This window comes from Neophocaena asiaeorientalis, unplaced genomic scaffold, assembly GCF_003031525.2.
Source record: "Neophocaena asiaeorientalis asiaeorientalis breed wild unplaced genomic scaffold, Neophocaena_asiaeorientalis_V1.1 scaffold19, whole genome shotgun sequence".
NCBI classification, from domain to species: Eukaryota; Metazoa; Chordata; class Mammalia; order Artiodactyla; family Phocoenidae; genus Neophocaena; species Neophocaena asiaeorientalis.
Window position 1 is genome coordinate 4,566,689 of NW_020173388.1, and position 20,639 is coordinate 4,587,327.

Here is a 20,639-nt window from a genome sequence, read left to right on the forward strand (position 1 = left end):
TTTCAAGCTATAGTGGCAGAGTTAGGTAGTTGCATCAGAGATGTTAGGGCCCAGAAAGCCAAAAATATTTACTTTGTGACCCTTTACAGAATAGGTTAGCTGACCCCTTCTCTACCTGGGTAGAGAAGTATCTATAGATTGAGTGCAAAGTAAGAGATGAGTGGGGGAAAATTAGAGGGAGGTAAGAGTTGATACCAGCTCTCAGTGACTGACTTACACTTTTTTCGTGTCCTGGAAAGCATAATCCATATTCTCATTAGATTGACCTGTGTTACTGTTTTAAAATAGAAAATAAGAAGTTGATTCTCCTATTACTTTTCTTCTAAAAGGAATGGACATTTGTAGAAAGAAAATTAGTATAGTACTCTGTTTTTTACCAGGTTTTAGTGTTACCATAATAACTTAAGCAGACTATCCTCTAAATCATGAAGGATTAAAAGGAGCAGGTATCAAGCACACTAAAATAGTAGCTCATAATGCTTTGCTTAGCGATGCCCTCACAGGAAACAGCAGTGATAAAAATTAAGCCATAAATGAAAGTTCAACTAAGTTATGTTATTTAGGGTTGGTAAATTTCGTGCCAGCCACTGTGGTCATACGATTAACCCAAATTAATAGAAAATCGGTGTAAAATGTGTTAAAGAATAATAAAAAATAAAGTTAAGTTCTAGCTAAGCCTTAGAAAGCTATAGCTATTTAAAAATGAACTGCAAAAGTGACTTTAACAATTACTGATCACATGACAGCTAAGACCCCAAATGGGACTAGATAGCCCACTATGCTTAGCCCTACATGCAAATAATTATCATAACAAAATTATTTGCCGGAGTACTGCTAGCAATAGCTTAAAACTCAAGGGACTTGATGGTGCTTCATTCCCCTCTAGAGGAGTGTGTTCTCTATATAATCGATAAACCTCACCAACATTTGCTAATTCAGTCTGTATACCGCCATCTTCAGCAAACCCTGAAAAGGAATAACAGTAAGCATAATTATTATACATAAAAACATTAGGTCAAGGTGTAACTTATGGGATGGGAAAAAATGGGCTACATTTTCTAGTTCAAGAGCATATTTCTTATTATACAAAAGTTTTGATGAAGCTAAAAACCAAAGGAGAATTTAGTAGTAAATTAAGAACAAGAGTGCTTAGTTGAGTCAGGCCGTGAAGCATGCACACTCTGCCCATCACCCTTCTCAAGTATTAATAACTCTTATAACTTCTTAGCAAGTACCAAACATATGAGAGGAGATAAAGTCGTAACAAGGGAAGCATACTGGAAAGTGTGCTTGGATAAATCAAAGTATAGCTTAAACAAAAGCACCTAGTTTACACTCAGGAGATTTCAAAGTGTATGGATACTTTGAACTAAATCTAGCCCAAGCCTCCCACAAATTCAACTATTATAAGCAGATTGAATAAATCATTTACCCAATATTTAAAGTATAGGAGATAGAAATTAAAAGCTTTTTGGCACTATAGAGAAAGTATCGTAAGGGCATGAGGCAAGAAGCATTACAAGTAATAAAAAGTAAAGCTTCCCCCTTTTACCTTTTGTATAATGATTTAACTGAAATTTTTAACAAAGAGAACTTAAGTTAAATACCCCAAAGCCAGACGAGCTACTTATGTACAGTTTATTAGAACAAACTCATCTGTGTGGCAAACTTGTGAGAAGATTTATAAGTAGAGGTATAACAAGCCTGTTGACAGCTGCTTGTCCAGGAAAAGGATCTTAGTTCAACTTTAAAAACTATTCAAAAAATCATAAATTTTAATGTATTTTTAAATACTAATCTAAAAAGTTGCAGCTTTTTAGAAACAGGATACAACCTTATCTAGAGAGTTAAAAGCAGCCATCAGTTAAGGAAGCGTTCAAGTTCAACAACACATTTACCTTAATACCACCAATAAGTAAATCAACTCCTAGTTTAATACTGGACTAATCAATTAATAGAAGCAATAATGTTAATATGAGTAACAAGAAATATTTGTCCTTGCATAAGCTTATATAAGTAATAGATATCACTGGTAGTTAACAACAAATAAACCTAAGTCAATGTTAGATTATTTATTAAAATTACTGTTAACCTGACACAGGTATGCACCTAAGGAAAGATTAAAAAGAGTAAAAGGAAATTGGCAAATACAAATCTTGCCTGTTTACAAAAAACATCACCTCTAGCGTAACTACTATTACAGGCACTGCTTGCCCAGTGACATCTGTCACATGGCTATGGTATCCTGACCATGCAAAGGTAGTATAATCATTTGTTCTCTGAATAAGGACTTGTATGAATGGCCACATGAGGGTTTTACTGTCTTTTACTATTAATCAGTGAAATTGACAAAATAAGATAAGAAGACCCTATGGAGCTTTAATAACCGCCCGCCCCCCCCAAAAAAGGAACTAAACCATCAAGGGATAACAAAACTTTTATATGGGTTAACAGTTTTGATTGGGGTGACCTCGGAGAACAAAAAAGCCTCTGAATGATTAAAACTTAGACCGACTAGTCAAAATATCTTCACTTATTGATCCAAAAAATTGATCAACGGAGCAAGTTATGCTAGGGATAATAGCACAATCCTATTCTGGAGTTCATGTCGACAGTAGGGTTTAGGACCTCGATGTTGGATCAGGACATCCCAATGGTGTAACCGCTATTAAAGTTAAGTTTGTTCAACAATTAAAGTCCTGTGTGATATGAGTTCACACCAGAGTAACCCAGGTCAGTTTCTATCTATTACATATTTATCCCAGTATGAAAAAACAAGAGAAATAAGGTCTACTTTACAAAAGCGCCTTAAAACTAATTAATGATATAATCTTAATTCATTAAAACACCCTGCCTGAGAACAGGGTTTGTTAGGGTGGCAGAGCCCAGTAATTATGTAAAACTTAAACATTTGTTAGCTGTTCAACTCCTCTCCCTAACAAAATGTTTATAATTAACATTCTAACACTTATTGTCCCAATTCTTCTAGCTGTGGCATTCCTCACACTAATGAACGAAAAGTATTAGGTTATATACAACTTCAAAAAGGACCAAACTTCGTTGGACCATATGGCCTGTTACAGCCTATCGCCGACGAAGTTAAATTACTTACTAAAGAACCACTGCGACCAGCCACATCTTCTGTTTCCACATTTATTATCACATCCATTCTAAAAGTATCTAATAGTATATACCTTTTGTACAGTTTCTGGTTTTTTCTGTGTATGGAGATTACCTGTTATTTTTTAAGTGAAAGTACTAGTACATTACTTTGAAACTAGTCGGTGACTGACTCAGTGGAACAAAGCTAGTACGTACATTGGGGATGACGGTACATGTCCCTTTTGGAGTCAATGGGTAGATTGGAGGATACTCTTAAGGAGCTCTTCTGCAGTCTGACAGAGGCAAGTTAAGTTCTCTGTTAGGAGATTAAAGATCACGATTTCAGGATCTACCTTTTTTGTTCCTCTAGAACATTTCATAGTTTTGTCTTTGGACACATTTTTCACACTGCATCATAGTTGCTTCCTTTTCAAAATAGGAAAACATAATACTTTTCCTATCTGAAAGCAGGAATCTTAGGTTTACTAAATTATAAGTTTCTTAAGGGTAGGTACCATGACAGTTTTTTTTTTTGTTTTTTTTTGTTTTTTTTGCCGTATGTGGGTCTCTCACTGCTGTGGCCTCTCCCATTGTGGAGCACAGGCGCCGGACGCGCAGGCTCATCGGCCATGGCTCACGGGCCCAGCCGCTCCGCGGCATGTGGGATCTTCCCAGACAGGGGCATGAACCCGTGTCCCCTGCATCGGCAGGTGGACTCTCAACCACTGCGCCACCAGGGAAGCCCTAAGTTGATTATATATTGTAATTTTTTGACATCTTGAGGGACAGGATTTCGAAACCACTAATCCACGAATTACCAATATCAAAGAAACCTAGAAACCTCATTATAAAGCTTTAAAATGTATATATACTAAAGCCAGTCTTGGATCAGAAGATTTTTGTATTCTCATCTTAGTCTTCTGAAACTTTTCCTAACTCTTCCATTGAATCTCTTTTTTTAATGAAACTTCCCTATATAGTTTGCTTAAGAACCCAAGTTTTAAAATCTTATCTTGCAGAGTACCTTGTAAGCATAAGACAGTTTAAAAGGTATTTAGCTGAAGGAAAACTTTCAGATTAAAGGCGTCTAGGGAGATAAAATAGCTAATCCAATACATGACTCAGAACTGGATCCTGTACTAGAGGAGCCCTAAAGGACTTTATTTGCTCTCTTAAAAAAATAAACATTAATATTGTATAATTGTTAAATTTCCTGCAGTTAGTAACTATCCTGTGGTTATTTAAGAGAATGTCTTTGTTCCCAGGCTGTACACATTTAAGTAATTGGGGGTAAAAGGACATGATATATGCAACTTACTCTCAAATGGTTCAGAAAATGTGTTTATCGGTATGTAAAGAAAATGATGCACGTGTTAACAGTTGGCAAACTGGATAAATTATATGTAGAAGTTCTAATCCTAATATCATAGTTAAATATCTATTAGTAGAACTTAAAAAAAACCTTAGGTATAGTTAATTAAATTTTCATCTATCCTGTACTTTTCTTTAATGTTCACTTTGGCTTGTTTCATTAAAAATCTATTAAGTTTTCCCTTAGCTCCATAAATATGCTTTGTTTGTTTTTAAAAGAGATCTGTTTTTATTGTCTTAAATATTTTGAAGGAAATTCAAGAGTAAGGATCTATTATAGGGTTTTTCAAACTGGTATAAAGAATTGCAGACTTTTTTTGAACATTTACTTTGTGGTACACATTATTTTCTAAGCGCTTTACATTTAATAATTCATTATATTTCACAACAACCTTATGCTTACTTACACCATGCCTTGATTTGCTTTTTTTTTTTTTTTTTTTTCGGTACCTGGGCCTCTCACTGTTGTGGCCTCTCCCATTGCGGAGCACAGGCTCCGAATGCGCAGGCTCAGCGGCCATGGCTCACGGGCCCAGCCACTCTGCGGCATGTGGGATCTTCCCGGACTGGGGCACGAACCCGTGTCCCCTGCATCGGCAGGCAGACTCTCAACCGCTGCGCCACCAGGGAAGCCCTGATTTGCTTTTTTCAAGTTTAGCTAAAACTGAGCTTAGATGCTAAGCCTCAGAAGCTTTGAATTTTCTTCTTTTTTTCCAAATACAAACTGTGGGAACTGGTGACCTGGAACTTAATATAGAAAATTGATTATATTTACATTAAGAAAAAAATATCATCTTAGAATTATCTAGTTTGTGAACATGAGATAGGTCTAACTTCAAGGTAAACTTTTGCCGTCATAATGTGGGAAGGATCCACATATCAAAACTGTCAGTAATAATCCAGGAAAAAGTAAATAATGACTTTAGTACCCAAGTAAGAGGCAGATTGATATAGAAACCTAGTTCTACTAGACTTCAATTTCACCAAGTAAAATAACCAAAAAATTAAAAATAAAATATCAAGAGACTGATATAGTATTGCTAACTTTTAAAATGTTTTATATTGAATTAAAACATGCATATTATACAGTGCATAAATACTGAGTGTCATTTTGATGAAATTTTATGAAGTCAACACTCGTTTAACCAATACCAAGATCAAGATATAGAACATTTTCATCAATCCAGGAGCCTCCTTCATGCCCCCTGACAGTCATCACGCACTCCCAAAGGTAACTATTATTCTTGCTTGATTCACTATTCATTAGTATTGTCTATTTTTGAACTTCTTTTGGCTTTTTATGGTCAACATCTTGTTGATGTGAGTCATTCATATTGATTCATATAGCAGTAGCTCATCCTTTTTCATTGCTTTGTAATACTTCATTATATGTATATACCAAAATTATTCATCCATTGTACTGTTGATGAGCATTTGGTTTACTATCAGTTTTTGGCTGTTATGAACAATTCTGCTGTGAACATTCTTGAACATTTCTTTTGGCACATATGTATGCATTTCTGTTGGCTAAATATCCAGTGGTGAAAATGCTGGGTCAGGGTATTTGGCTGTTTAGCTTTTGTAAATGCTCCTAATGGTTGAATCAGTTTACGCTTCCACCAACAGTGTACATGAATTCTTGTTGCTCTTCATCCTCAATAACACTTGAAATTATTAGTGTTTCAAATTAATAACTCTTCTGCAGTGTATGTAGTGAAATTTTATTGTAGTTTTGTTATTCCCTTATAACTTAAAAGGTTAGCACATGTTTACATGCTTACTGACCCTTTGGATATCCTTTTTTGAGAAATGCCTGTTCATGTTATTTGTCCATTTTTCTATTGTGTTGTCTGTCTTACAGATTTGCAGAAGTTCTTTATTTCTAGGATAAGTTTTTGTTGGATTAAGTATTGAAGTTATCTCTTCTACTTCTTCACTCTTTCAGTAGTGTGTCTTAAGATAATTTCTTAATTTTAATGAAGTCTATTTTATCAGAGTGTTCTTTTATGGTTAGTTTTGTGTGTTTTAAGGATTCTTTGTCTATCTCAAAGCCAAGAAGATACTATACTATGTTTTCCTCTATAAACTTGAGTGTTTTAACTTTCACATTTAGGTTTCTGTATGATGTGTGGTAGGATTCATGGTTTATTTTATATTCCATTTGGAAATCCATTTGGTCCAGCATTATTTATTGAAAAGACTGTCCTTTCCTACTGTAATGCAGTAGTAGTGCCTTTGTTGTAATTCAGGTGACTTTATTTGTGGGTCTGTTTTTGGACTCTGTTTCTGTTCCATTGGTCTGTTGTTGTACCAGTGCCATACACTTTTAGTTATTATAGCTTTAAGTTCTCCAACTTTTGTACTTAAAAATTGCCTTGGTTCTTCTTGGTCCTTATGAATTTCAATAAAGATTTTACACTCAGCCTGTCAGTTTCCTAAATGAGTAAATAAATAACAAATCCCTGCTTAACATTAAGCAAGTTAAATATTATTTATTATTTCATATTATTATTGTCTAGTTTAATGTTGAATCTGTAGATCAATTTGGATATATTAAATATCTTTCCATATTGAGACTTTCAATATGTTAACCACAGTATATCTCCATATATTTAGGTCTTTTAAAATTTCTCTCAGAAATATTTTGTGTATAGAGGCCTTAGACATCTTTTATTAACTTAAAAGGTAATGATATTGTGGTGTGTGTTTTTTTTCTAAGTCCTTATAATTTGTACATTCGTACTAGAGTATTTACAGATGACATTGATATAGTTTTGGGGATTTGCTTCAAATAATACAAAGGAGGATGGGAAGGAACAGGGAAGGGGAAGAATAGATGAAACAAGATTGACCATGATTTGATAATTGTTGAAAATGGGTGATGAATATATGGGTTAATAATTATTCTTTTTTACTTTTGTGTATGTTTGAAATTTTCCATAAAAATAGGTTCAAAAATATGTATAACAACTGAAGATTGAAACACAAATATATAAGAATTCAGAAGTTTATAATAATACTTAAAAAAAAAACCCTCATTTTATTACTCTGAAAATCACTGGTAAATGAAAGAATCAACCATTTATTCTTCATTTCCTGTACAAATTTTATTCCAGGATAACCAAGTAGTTAAGAGGGAAAGTTTACTGTTATAGAAAAATCATAGACAATAACAAATGCTGGGAGAATGATAGGATTAGAAATTCACCACAGTGCAATTTCTAATAGAATTATGATCTAGATAATGATCAGTCAATGACTACTAAAGACTTTAGGTGAAAGTCTGTTGAGAAATGGATATAATACAATGCATAGGCCAAAATGGAGTATGCCTCTCTCTGACTGATTAGAACTAAATACTCTCAATAGAATACTAAAAGCAGCTATCTAAAGACTTTGAAAGTTAATAATAGGCAAATCGAGGGCTTCCCTGGTGGCGCAGTGGTTGAGTCCGCCTGCTGATGCAGGGGACACGGGTTCGTGCCCCGGTCCTGGAAGATCCCACATGCCGCGGAGCGGCTGAGCCCGTGAGCCATGGCCGCTGAGCCTGCGTGTCCGGCGCCTGTGCTCTGCAATGGGAGAGGCCGCAAGAGTGAGAGGCCCGCGTACCGCAAAAAAAAAAAAAAATAGGCAAATCGAGAAAGGAAGTCATAACTTGAAGACTAGCCTGTATAATGGTGAATATACCTTTTCTTTCTTTTCATGACCCAGCTTTGACCAAATGGTGGGCTGAATTAGGGAACTGCACAGTGGATGCAGCAATTTAGAGAAACCCCTATTTCTAGCCAGACAACAAGGAAAAGGAGTACCCCTTTTTTCCTTCCCAAGCCTGCCCTGAGACCATCTCTGCCTATAAAGTTACATTGCCAGGTAGCACAAGCACTTTAAAACTCTGAGAGAAAACGATTTCTCTGGTCAGAATATTTGGGAAAAAGGCCCCTGGAAACTGGAACATGCTGGGGAAATCTCACAGAGAAGAGAGCTGATGTGAGAGGAGACCCACAAAGGTCCCACCTTACTTATGAGCTACACATGCATGTACAGACCCAAAGGAACACAGCAAAGACAGAGAACTGACCTACAATATAAACCACTGTTCAAATCCCAGACTTGCCTCTGAGCAGTGCATGCAGAGGATAAAGCCAAAAAACATAGCAAAGACTTTGAAAACTGAGCTGACAGTGGTACTGCCATGCTAGAATGCAATATATAACTTGTAGTATAAACTTAAGCAAAAAAAACACCAAATTCTCCAGAAGATGTTTATAAAATCTAGTTTCATAACCAAATATTCAGAATGCCTAGGATATAATCCAAAATTACTTGACATACAAAGAAACAGGAAAATCTGACTTTTTTAAGAGAAAAGACAATAAATAGATGCCAACCCTGAGATAATTCAGATGGTGGAATTATCAGAAAAAGACTTTAAAGGCGCTGTTATATTATATCCATGGCCCATGAGACAAAAGTGAACATTTTTGAAGTGAATAGAAAGATAGTTCTCCTCTGAAATAAAAACCATATAAAAGGATCAAGTGATAACATCAGAACTGAAAAGTACGATATATGCAATACAAATTTACTGCATGGGCTCAATAGCAGACTTGAAGATACATCAATAGAAATCTCAAATTGTATCTTCTGTATCAAGGGTATGTCTCTGTTATGTAATACTTGTTAAGGTCAGGTTGTACCCTGTGAAGCCTGGTCATAGGCCTTCTGGCTGTGAATGAGCATGCCATATACATATCCTTTTTTATTCTTAATTACTCTTACTTGCATGCTGCAAATAAAATGTGTCTGTATCAAGGGAGTTCTATCTCCCTTGATACTCCACAGATTCAGATAGGATCTTGGCCTGTGATTTTCTCAGACCTTGTCATTTCAGGTAAGGATCAAGCAGTGAATCAGTGTGTTAAAAAAAAATAATAGTCAACTAAGGAACTTAATATGCTCATGTATTTTTGTTCATTTGAAAACTTTGAAAGTACATAGGTATAGAAAAGTGGGAATGGACAGTTATATATAAATCATATATTGCAAAATCTTACAATTTAAACAGAGTGAATTTTATCTTAAATATAAATGTAGTTATAATAATTTTAGTGAAGAAAATATAGTTCTTGGTGGTAGTTGTCTGAATAATCTGTGGTTCAGAATGCATCTAAACGTATTTGAACTAGTTTTCAGATGGTTGTGAACTTGCTTGACCTACTTGGCTGCACAAAAGCAACCTGGCAGTTTACTCAAGTTTTAATAGGTCAGAACAACTGTCTTTTTTATAAAGTGATTACACTGCAAGAAGAGGAATATTCGTGGCCTTGAAAATTGACATTTTTTGGTTGTAATTTATATGGATCTGGTGGCCTCATCGATGAGGTGTATGTCAAAACATTGTCATTATATTTATATGTATTAATTGTAAGTTATTAAATATTTCATGAGCTGACCCTAAACCTATTTTGTAATACTACTTAATCAAATTTCTTAACAGGTCCCTGTAGATTTATAGCACTAATAAAATTCTGTACTTCTTTTGGGTTGATATAATTCACTCGCTTTTTCTGGAGATCCATCTCAGAAATTTACATACACTTGCCTTTTAAAAACAAAACATTCCAGATCAGGAAACTTGCTCAAGCCTCTTAGATAGCCTCATCCACCAGAGGAGAGACAGCAGGAGCAAGAAGAACTACAATCCTGCAGCCTGTGGAACAAAAAGCACATTCACAGAAAGATAGACAAGATGAAAAGGCAGATGGCTATGTACCAGATGAAGGAACAAGATAAAACCCCAGAAAAACAAACCAAATGAAGTGGAGGTAGGCAACCTTCCAGAAAAAGAACTCAGAATAATGATAGTGAAGATGATCCAGGACCTCGGAAAAAGGATGAAAGTAATAAGGAAACACAAGCTTTAAATAACACAATAGACCAGATAGACTTAATTGATGTTTATAGGACATGCCACCCAAAAACAGCATATTACGCTTTCTTCTCAAATGCACACAGAACATTCTCCAGGATAGATCACATCTTGGGTCACAAATCCAGCCTCAGTAAATTTAAGAAAATTGAAATTGTATCAAGCATCTTTTCTAACTACAACACTATGAGATTAGAAATCAATTACAGGGAAGAAAACGTAAAAAACACAGACACATGGAGGCTAAACAGTACGTTACTAAATAACCAAGAGATCACTGAAGAAATCAGAGGAAATCAAAAAATACCTAGAGACAAATGACAATGAAAACACAACGATCCAAAACCTATAGGATGCAGCAAAAGCAGTTCTAAAAGGAAAGTTTATAGCTATACAAACCTACCTCAAGAAACAAGAAAAATCTCAAGTAAACAATCTGACTTTACACCTAAAGGAATTAGAGAAAGAAGGGGAAAAAAACCCCCAAAGTTAGCAGAAGGAAAGAAATCATAAAGATCAGAGCAGAAATAAATGAAATAGAAACAAAGAAAGCAATAGCAAAGATCAACAAAACTAAAAGCTGTTTCTTTGAGAAGATAAACACAAGTGATAAACCATTAGCCAGACTCATCAAGAAAAAGAGGGAGAGGGCTGAAATTAATAAAATTAGACATGAAAAAGGAGAAGTTACAACAGACACCGCAGAAATACAAAGCATCCGAAGAGACTATTACAAGCAATTCTATGCCAATAAAATGGACAACCTGGAAGAAATGGACAAATTCTTAGAAAGGTATAACCTTCCAAGACTGAACCAGGAAGAAATAGAAAATATGAACAGACCAGTCACAAGTAATGAAATTGAAACTGTGATTAAAAATCTTCCAGCAAACAAAAGTCCAGGACCAGATGGCTTCACAGGTGAATTCTATCAAACATTTAGAGAAGCGCTAACACCCATCCTTCTCAAACTCTTCCAAAAAATTGCAGAGGAAGGAACACTCCCGAACTCATTCAATGCGGCCACCATCACCCTGTTACCAAAACCAGACAAAGATACAAAAAAAAAAAAAGAAAATTACAGACCAATATCATTGATGAATACAGATGCAAAAATCCTCAAAAAATACTAGCAGACAGAATCCAACAACACATTAAAAGGATCATACACCATGATCAAGTGGGATTTATTCCAGGGATGCAAGGATTCTTCAATATATGCAAATCAATCAATGTGATACACCATATTAACAAATTGAAGAATAAAAACCATATGATCATCTCAATAGATGCAGAAAAAGCTTTTGACAAAACTCAAAAACCCATTTATGCTAAAAGCTCTCTAGAAAGTGGGCATAGAGGGAACCTACCTCAACATAATAAAGGCCATATACGACTAACCCATAGCAAATGTCATTCTCAATGGTGAAAAACTGAAAGCATTTCCTCTAAGATCAGGAACAAGACCAGGATGTCCACTCTTACCACTATCATTCAACATAGTTTTGGGAGTCCTAGCCATGCCAATCAGAGAAGAAAAAGAAATAAAAAGAATACAAATTGGAAAAGAAGTAACACTGTCACTGTTTGCAGATGACATGATACTATACATAGAGAATCCTAAAATGAAAAACATAGGAAGAACACTCTTTGACATAAATCACAGCAAGATCTTTTTTGATCCACCTCCTAGAGGAATGGAAATAAAAACAAAAATAAACAAAAACAAAAATAAACAAATGGGACCTAATGAAAGTTAAAAGCTTTTGCAAAGTAAAGGAAACTACAAACAAGAGGAAAAGACAACCCTCAGAATGGGAGAAGATATTTGCAAATGAATGAACAGACAACGAATTAATCTCCAAAATATATAAACAGCTCATGCAGCTCAATATTAAAGAAACAATCAACCCAATCCAAAAATGAGCAGAAGACCTAAGTAGACATTTCTCCAAAGAAGACATACAGATGGCCAACAAACACATGAAAAGCTGCTCAACATCACTAATTATTAGAGAATTGCATCAAATGTACCATGAGGTATCACCGCACACCAGTTAGAATGGGCATCATCAGAAAATCTACAAACAACAAATGCTGGAGAGGGTGTGGAGAAAAGGGAACCCTCTTGCACTGTTGGTGGGAATGTAAATTGTTACAGCCACTATGGAGGTTCCTTAGAAAAACTAAAAATAGAGTTACCATATGACCCAGCAATCCCACTACTGGGCATGTACCCAGAGAAAACCATAATTCAAAAAGACACATGCACCCCAGTGTTCTTTGCAGCAGTATTTACAATAGCCAGGTCATGGAAGCAACCTAAGTGTCCATCGATAGACGAATGGATAAAGAAGATGTGGTTCATACGTACAATGGGATATTACTCAGCCATAACAAGGAACGAAATTGGGTCATTTTAGAGATGTGGATGAATCTAAAGACTGTCATACAGAGTAGAGTAAGTTAGAAAGAGAAAAACAAATATCGTATATTAACGCATATATGTGGATCCTAGAAAAATGGTACAGATGAACCAGTTTGCAGGGCAGAAATTGAAACACAGCTGTAGAGAACAAATGTATGGACACCAGGGGAGCGAAAGCATTGGGAGGGTGGAGTGGTGGTGTGATGAATTGGGAGATTGGGATTGACATATATACTCTAATATGTATAAAATGGATAACCAATAAGAACCTGCTGTATAAAAAAATAAATAAAATTAAAAGAAAAACAAGAAATAACAAGAAAGTAATAATACCAGAGCAGAAAACAATTTCTTCTCTGAAAACCAGAAGGGGAGCTTCTGTCTTCTCAATCCTGAAAAAGAAAATTAAAAAAATAAAGCATTCCACAAAGGCTGGGATTGATCAATCTTGTTTTGACATTTGTTTGATACTTATAAATTATGCCATTTTTGTATATGGTGTAGCCCATTAAATAATTGTCCAAAAGGAAAGTATGCTCACATATTCATTTGGACGTTAAAACTTTTGCCATTCGGAATAGTATCCATATAGCTTGTTGCTTATAGCAATCAAGTTTGACCTTCAGTTGCAGTTGAACTCATGCAACTGGAATTCTCATCTACATTATTTTTCAATTCCCTTGAAGAAACATGAAAGGAAAAGATAGTTCAGATAGTTATGAACTTCTGAATGGTGATATAGTCTTTTATGTGTTGATAGATCAAATTATTTAACGTTTATCCCCAAAAGATAACTTTGTGTTCACCAAAGAGATTTCTTGGGTCATGGGATGTGGTAGGCAGAATAATGGCCTTTCAAAGATGTCCATATCCTAAGTTGCTGGAAACTGTGACTGTGTTAGGTTAAATGACCTTATAATGGGAAGATTGTCTTGGATTATCTGGGTGGGCCCAGTGTAATCAGAAGGGTCTTAATTAATAAGGGAAGAGGGAAGCAAAAGAGATGGCAGCCTGAGGAGGACTTGGTCTGCTGATGGATTTGAAGATTGAGGAGGAGATCCATGAGCCAAGGAATGCAGGCAGCCTCTAGAAGCTTGTAAAGGCAGGGAAACATTTTTCTGTTTAAGTTTCCAGAAAGAAATGCAGCCCTGCTGGCACCTTGAGTTTAGCCCAGTAAGACCTGTGTTGGACTCTGACCTACAGAACCGGGAGATAATAAATTTGTGTTGTTTTCTTCCATTAAGGTTGTAGTAATTTGTTACAGCAGTCACAGGAAACTAATACATAGTACCTCTGTTTAGTTTTCCACTAACATGCGTTTTACATGTTGATTAATTGAATCCTAATGTGAATGACAATGTGATTTCCTGCAAAGATCAATTTTAGTTTAGTATATTAAGAAGTCATTTGTGTTGATAATATGCTGGACACTGATGGGCAGACCTTTGTGTACCCGGGGATCTTTAGTTTCTCCTTCACAGGAATGGTGACATGTTTAGTGTGGCCAGAGAATAAGGAGTATGTATACAGTGAAGGTGGAGTGGGAGATGAGGCTGGAGAGAGAGAATGAAGCTAGAAAGGAAAATTGGTGTCTTATAATGTGGCAGAGCAAGTGATCTTCAGAAGCCGTGGTTTCCTTCCACCTGTTCTTTAATATTTGTATTATTTGTGCCTCTATTATTAATTGCTGTAAATAAGTTGGGATTATAAGATGTTTTTATTATCAGCTTGACTTTAGCCGTATTAGAGTTGTAAGCAGGTTGCATTTTGCCACAGAATGGCTCATGGAATGGCTTATCTATATGTTAAATATACAAAGGAATCAATGGCAAAAAGGAAGCCTAGAGTTTAGACAAACATGACAAAGAATTGTTTCTGATAAGGAATAATGAACAACCTGACCAACAGAGACTGTTACTATCTCAACCTGACCAACAGAGACTGTTACTATCTCTGATGTCCCCTGACCATCTCAGATAAACTTGCCTTGCTCCTTCGTACCTTTTATGGGATGAGAAACTGTAAGTGCTCAGCAACGATTAGGAGGCTAGGACAGGTTAAAAAAAAAAAAAAAGACATAGACATAAATAAATAAATTAGAGCTATATGGCCAGTTAGAAAAAAATGCTTGTGGTTTTTTTTTTTTTTTTTTGATGGGTTTGAATCAAGCAGATCACATGCTATCCTAGCCCTTGTGTGAGATTCAGAGGGATAAAGTGCTTGAAATTGAAAATATGGAGGGGGGCGTGTTATTATTGCTAATGGTGAATTATAGAGTAACTCCAGGGAAATGAGTGGGAGGTAAGTGCAGGATTGTTGGAGGAGAGGAGATCAGGGAACTGACTGGCCAAAATGTTGGGAGGATCATTTATGTAGATATCAAAATCAAAAACAACTACAAAAGAGGTATTGGAGGAGATATAGTCTGGGGGCATGAGATTCAAAGCTGGGGGATTTAGGGAGGGAGAGAATGAATAATTCAGAAATGACAATGAGGCCCTCACACCAGGGCCTTGACATATGAGACATGGGAGAGAAGAACAGCTATCACTTGAAAGGCCTGGAGATAGAGCAGAACTCCTGGAGGAGAGCAAGAGATCTGTTGGTGCAGGAAACATGAAACGAGTGTACAACAGCAATATTGAGGAAGTAGGATATTTTGCTAATGGTATACTGTGAGTTCCAGAGGACACAATGAAAGGATTTTGGAAATTGGGAAAGAAAGGGGAAAGGGGTCAATGTGGGGATATACGGAGTATATAGGGACGAGAGTCTAGGTGATGGGGGGTGACCTTAGAGTCTTGGGCCGCTCTTGGTGACTGAAATAAAAGGAAAGTAGGGCATAATGGAATTAGACTTGGTGGTTTCCTAGTTAGATTATTGTAAATATGGAGGGAGAGAGGGTTTGGGAAAGGCAGATTTATCAAGAGCAGCCAGAGATTTTAGACCTGTATTAAATTTCTGTTGTCATAGAACAAGAAACTTAGAAACTACCACAAACTTAATGGCTTAAAACAGTACAAATTTATTATCTTACTGTTCTGCAGCTTAGAAGTTCCACAAGGGTCTCATTGGGCTAAAAGCAAGGCGTCAGTAGGGCTGCATTCCTTTCTGGAAGCTTCAGAGGAGAATGTTTCCTTGTGTTTTCAAGCGTCTAGAAGCTGCCCCTATTCCTTGGCTTGTGGCTCTTCTTTCACCATCAAAACCAGCAACACTGCATCCTTCTGACTTTTCTGTCTCACAGCTCTCTGACCACAGCCAGGAAAGGTCTTCTGCTTTTAAAGGCTCATGTGATTACATTGGACCACCCAGATAATCCAGCATAAACTACTCATCTCAGAATCTTTAACCTTGATCGCATCTGCATAGTCCCTTTTTGAAACATAGTCACAGGTTTCAGGGAGTAGGGCGTGGCCCATTTAGTGGGGCCATTATTCTGCCTACCACAGGGTCCCGTCTTTCTTCCTGTGGACACTAGTGTGAGGCCTGGTGCAGGGTGGTATAGGTTCAGGGTTACGGTACATGGTTCAGTGTGTAGTTCACATTGAGACTCAGGCTTGGGCTCTTCCTGCAGCTTCAGATCTTTTATGGGGCTCATTTGAGGCTGGGGACAGTCTCAGGCCTCAGTCTCATCTCAAAAAAGGGTTAAGGTGCTCGTGTATTCTGTGGACCAGATCAGTCCACCACATGAAGAGGGAGCTCAGACATTATTTGAAGAAATACATTGGTTGAATAATTGCAGTAGTCTTGTGTGCCACTAAGAGAGCTGTATTAATTTTTCAGTTTTTGTTTACTTAATGAGGCTTCAAAAATACCTCACGTCTAGACATCTGGCAGTCTAGAATTTTGGTAGCATTTGATGTTTGTATTGAGCAAGCATCTTCTTTGGTTCTAAGAGGTCTGATTCATGAGACTTTGGTGTGAGGTGTGTTTCTTGTTCTTACTGTCAATTTTAAATTTAAGTTGGTCTTAGAAACTGCTGTAGAGTCAAGAATGTTTTTCATCTTGCTAATATTTTATATAGAGGTGGACTAATGTTCCCATTCAGTATTGAATAAATTGAGAACTGTTAAATTTCATCTTTACTCATATATTAAATAATTAATTTTAGAAGTATTTCAGTCTTTTTATACAAGTTAAAATTGTTCTCTTAGAAATACTTACCTTTTTAGCTATAATACAAAGAGTAATCTGCAGAAGCAAGTTTGAATTTTTCATAAATGGTGATAAATATAGTTAAGGACTGTTGGGTTTTGTATTATGCCAGTCAATTAAATTTCAGCACTACTTTTAATTAATGTTAATAGATCCATCCGTCCCAGAAAGATCTGTGATATCAGATTGAACTAACCTAAATTCCAAAGTAGGTCAGTGGGTCAATAGGTTATTAGGTTAGAAAAGGGTTTATTGTGGTTTCCATTTTTTAAGCCCAGGTTCTTGAGTTAAACCTTTTTAATGAATAATTTAAAAATTATCAATAATTAGATGAAATTTAAAGTTTTTTCTTTAAGTTACATGAACAGTACATAGGAAAATAGTCTCTGTTACTCATGTTTTTTAATAGTAATGTGTTACTTTGTTACTCATGTTTTGTTCTCTGGAATGGATAACATGCATCTTATGTTCTTATGGTAGCCAGGGCTCTAGTATTGGACAATTAAAAGAAAACATTCAAAAGCAGAAGTTAAGTTTTTCTGATTATAAAATAATACATGTTCTTGGAAAATTTTAGAAAGTGCTAAAGAAAAACTAAAACTGGAAAAAATCCATGAGCAAATTACTCAGGAATAACAACAGTTGGTACTTAAACATATTTGGATTTATGTTTGATACATTTTAATGCCACTGTTAACTGCTGTTGGATGTTTAAATCTTCCAAGCTTTACTATTTTAAATAATAGTGCAATGAATATAAAACTTTGGCTACATCTCTGATTATTTCCTTTGTTTTTCAAAATGAAATTACTAGGTCAAAGGACGTAAGTGCTTGAATTATTGACACTTCTCATCAAACTTTTTTTAAGAAAGGGAGTCCTAATTTACTCTCTTAAAGCATTGTTCAGTGTCTATTTCATATCTCCATCACCAAACTTATCAAACTGTTATTAAATGTAATAGACACTTTAGAGTCACTTTCTTCTCCACAGTGCAGTGTTGGCATTGTCAACTTCTTAAAGCACTCTTTTCCTTTAATTTTAGTGACAAATAATCCTTCCTGGCTTTCTTCTGTATCTTTGGTCCTTTTCCAGCTAGTTGATACTATTATTAACACTAATCATACTTAAAATTTATTGAGCATTTGCTGTTTTCTATATACTGTCCAAACGTGTAACATAGTCAATCCTCAAAAGAACTGTATGTGGTAGGTACTACTGTTATCTCCATTTTAGAAATGAAAAAAATGATGCACAGAGATTTAGTGACTAGTCTCAGACTCACAGCTAATAAAGGGGCTGATCCATAATTCACACCCAGGAAATGTTTCTAGAGCCATTTCTTTACATTGTTGCTCTGCCGCCTCCCCGTTTTACTAGCTACTCTTCTGCCTGTCTGTAAAATATTAATTTTTCATCAGGTTTCAGTCTTAGCCATTTTTCCCTAATTTTATGTTTTTCCTAGAGAAGCCCATCTAATCATTATCTTCAATTTACCTATTTACGTCGATGGCTCCCACTTTACATCTTTATCCAGTTCTTTCCTGAATGCCAAACCCACATTTCCAACTGCCTACTGGACATTTTTCCTCTTGTATGTCCCATAGATATCTTAAACATAACATGTCTAAAACTGAATCCGTCATTAAAAGTGTTTGTGAGGTATTTGTTACATAGTGATTAAGAGCATAGCTCAGGCTAAACTGTCAGGGTTCCTATCTTAGCTTTACTGCTGATCTTGGCCAGCTTACCTGTTCTCTTTGCGTTTCAGTTTCCTCATCTGTAAAATGGAGATAATAATAGAGCCTGCCTCATATGATTGTTGAGTCTTAAATGAGAGAAAACTTTAAAGGATGCCCAATACATAGTAAATGTTCAATAAATGTTAGCCACTGCTTTCAACATCTTTCCCTCACACTACCCTCCAACTTACTCCTTCTGTGTTACCTATCAATCCATAGATGTGTCCAAGCCAAAATTTGAGTGATATTCTTGTCTGCTTCCTGCCCCCAGCTTCTGTTAATCAGTCACCAGATTCTGTCTAGTCATCTCAGGATCTATTAAAATTCCTATATTTCTTTTTATAATCTCTGCTTCTGTATTATTCTACCTGAACTGTTATAATGCTCTGCTTCTACTAGTCTCTCTAATTCTAGTCGAGCCTACTTCCATTCCATTCTCTGTGTTGTAGCCAGTATGATGGTTCAAAAGAACAAATGTCTATTAACGTCACTTTCCTGCTTAAAACCTTTCAGTGTCTTTGTTGAGGGGGCGGAGGTGTTGGGAGTTACCTTCATGTGACCTTTCACGATCTACTCGCCTCACCATTATCATCTCTTATGACAGCCTCTGTTACCCCCTGTCCTTGGTTTTTGCCCTAATCATACGAAACTACTTGTAGTATTCTAAAATCACAGTTCCTTCTCATGTCTCCAGACCTTTGCATATACTGTTCTTTTGGCATAGATCAAATTTCTCTATCTCTTTGCCTGGTGAGCTGTTATTTTATTCTTCAGATCTCAGCTTACGTATCAGTTCTCCAGGAGGCTTCTTTAACTTCTTTGTCACTCCTGGTGTGTTCAGAGAGCACTTTGTGGGTTCTCTGGGAAGTGCCTCAGATGTAGTGGCTGTGTCTATTTCACCGTTTCCAAACTACAGTCAGCGTCGTATCGGACACTTGCTTGTATTGGTACTCAGTAAATATTTGCTGAATGATAAATATATGAAGTAGAATTTTTAAGGAATCACTAATATTTAACTATAATATGTTTTTACTTAAGTTTCTTTGATTCCTAGCCAGGAATAATTTTTACATTTATTAGCCATTTGTTTTCTTCGTGGCTCCTCGTTTAGTTATACTCTTTGTTGTTTGTTTTTAGCTGGGTTTTAACCTTTTTTCAGATAACTTTTAGAGACCCTTATATGGTAAAAATATTAACCTTTTGAAGTGCTGCAAATATTTAAGCCTTTTATTTTGGCTTTAAAGGGGGAGTTTCCATTTGTGTTTATTTGGTTAATAATTGGTATCCCTATATATTATATCCTTTAGTCTTCACAACAGTTGCCTTAGGTAAGAAATCTGAGGCTTAGGATAACTAAGTAAATTGTCCAAAGATTTTCATCCATGCTTTTCTGACTGTAAACTCATGGTCTTAACTTCTATACTTACTCCTCCAGCATGCTGGATTTGTTAGGTGCTTTAATTGCGACGAGTAACTCGATCCCAGAGTACTTAAAACCAAGTAGGGCAGTAGGATATGCTTCTGAATTTTGCTTCATGCACATTTTAGGAATTAAGTTCTATTGCTATGGTGTTTTTGACTCAGACCTCTTACTTTTATTTGAGTCCGTAATCTCCAGGGGGTTTTTTTCTTGTTGCCATCAAAAAAATCCCTTTTTGTACTCAAAAATACCCCCTCTTTTTTTTGCTATCAAAAATATCCCTCCTTCTTGCTGTCATATTATATATACAGCAGATTCTTGGTGTTTTAAAAAAATTCTAGAATGGACATTGGATGAGTCAAGCAAAGTATGAGGGTAAAGTTTTGCATTAACTTTGGTGTGGCAAGGTTGGGTTGGTCTTGGTTAATTCAGTTATTCACAATGATTACTGAGTTTTTAGTATTTGTCAAATATTCTGACAGGTCCTAATAAT

The 20,639-nt window shown here is 35.9% G+C and overlaps 1 protein-coding gene across 5 annotated transcripts in view; it reads left to right on the forward strand.

The window, feature by feature from the left end:
* The window catches only part of CLOCK (clock circadian regulator), a 132,483-nt gene that overhangs the window by 39,464 nt on the left and 72,380 nt on the right, over positions 1-20,639 (forward strand). For 2 of the 5 annotated variants that reach the window (XM_024746683.1, XM_024746684.1), the window contains exon 4: positions 5,604-5,704. The exons of 2 other annotated variants lie outside the window; for them this stretch is intronic. The gene's annotated coding sequence lies outside the window, so the exon portion shown is untranslated. Of the gene's footprint in view, positions 1-5,562; positions 5,705-20,639 lie in introns of all 5 variants that reach the window. One more of the 5 variants, XM_024746685.1, reaches the window with a different exon arrangement.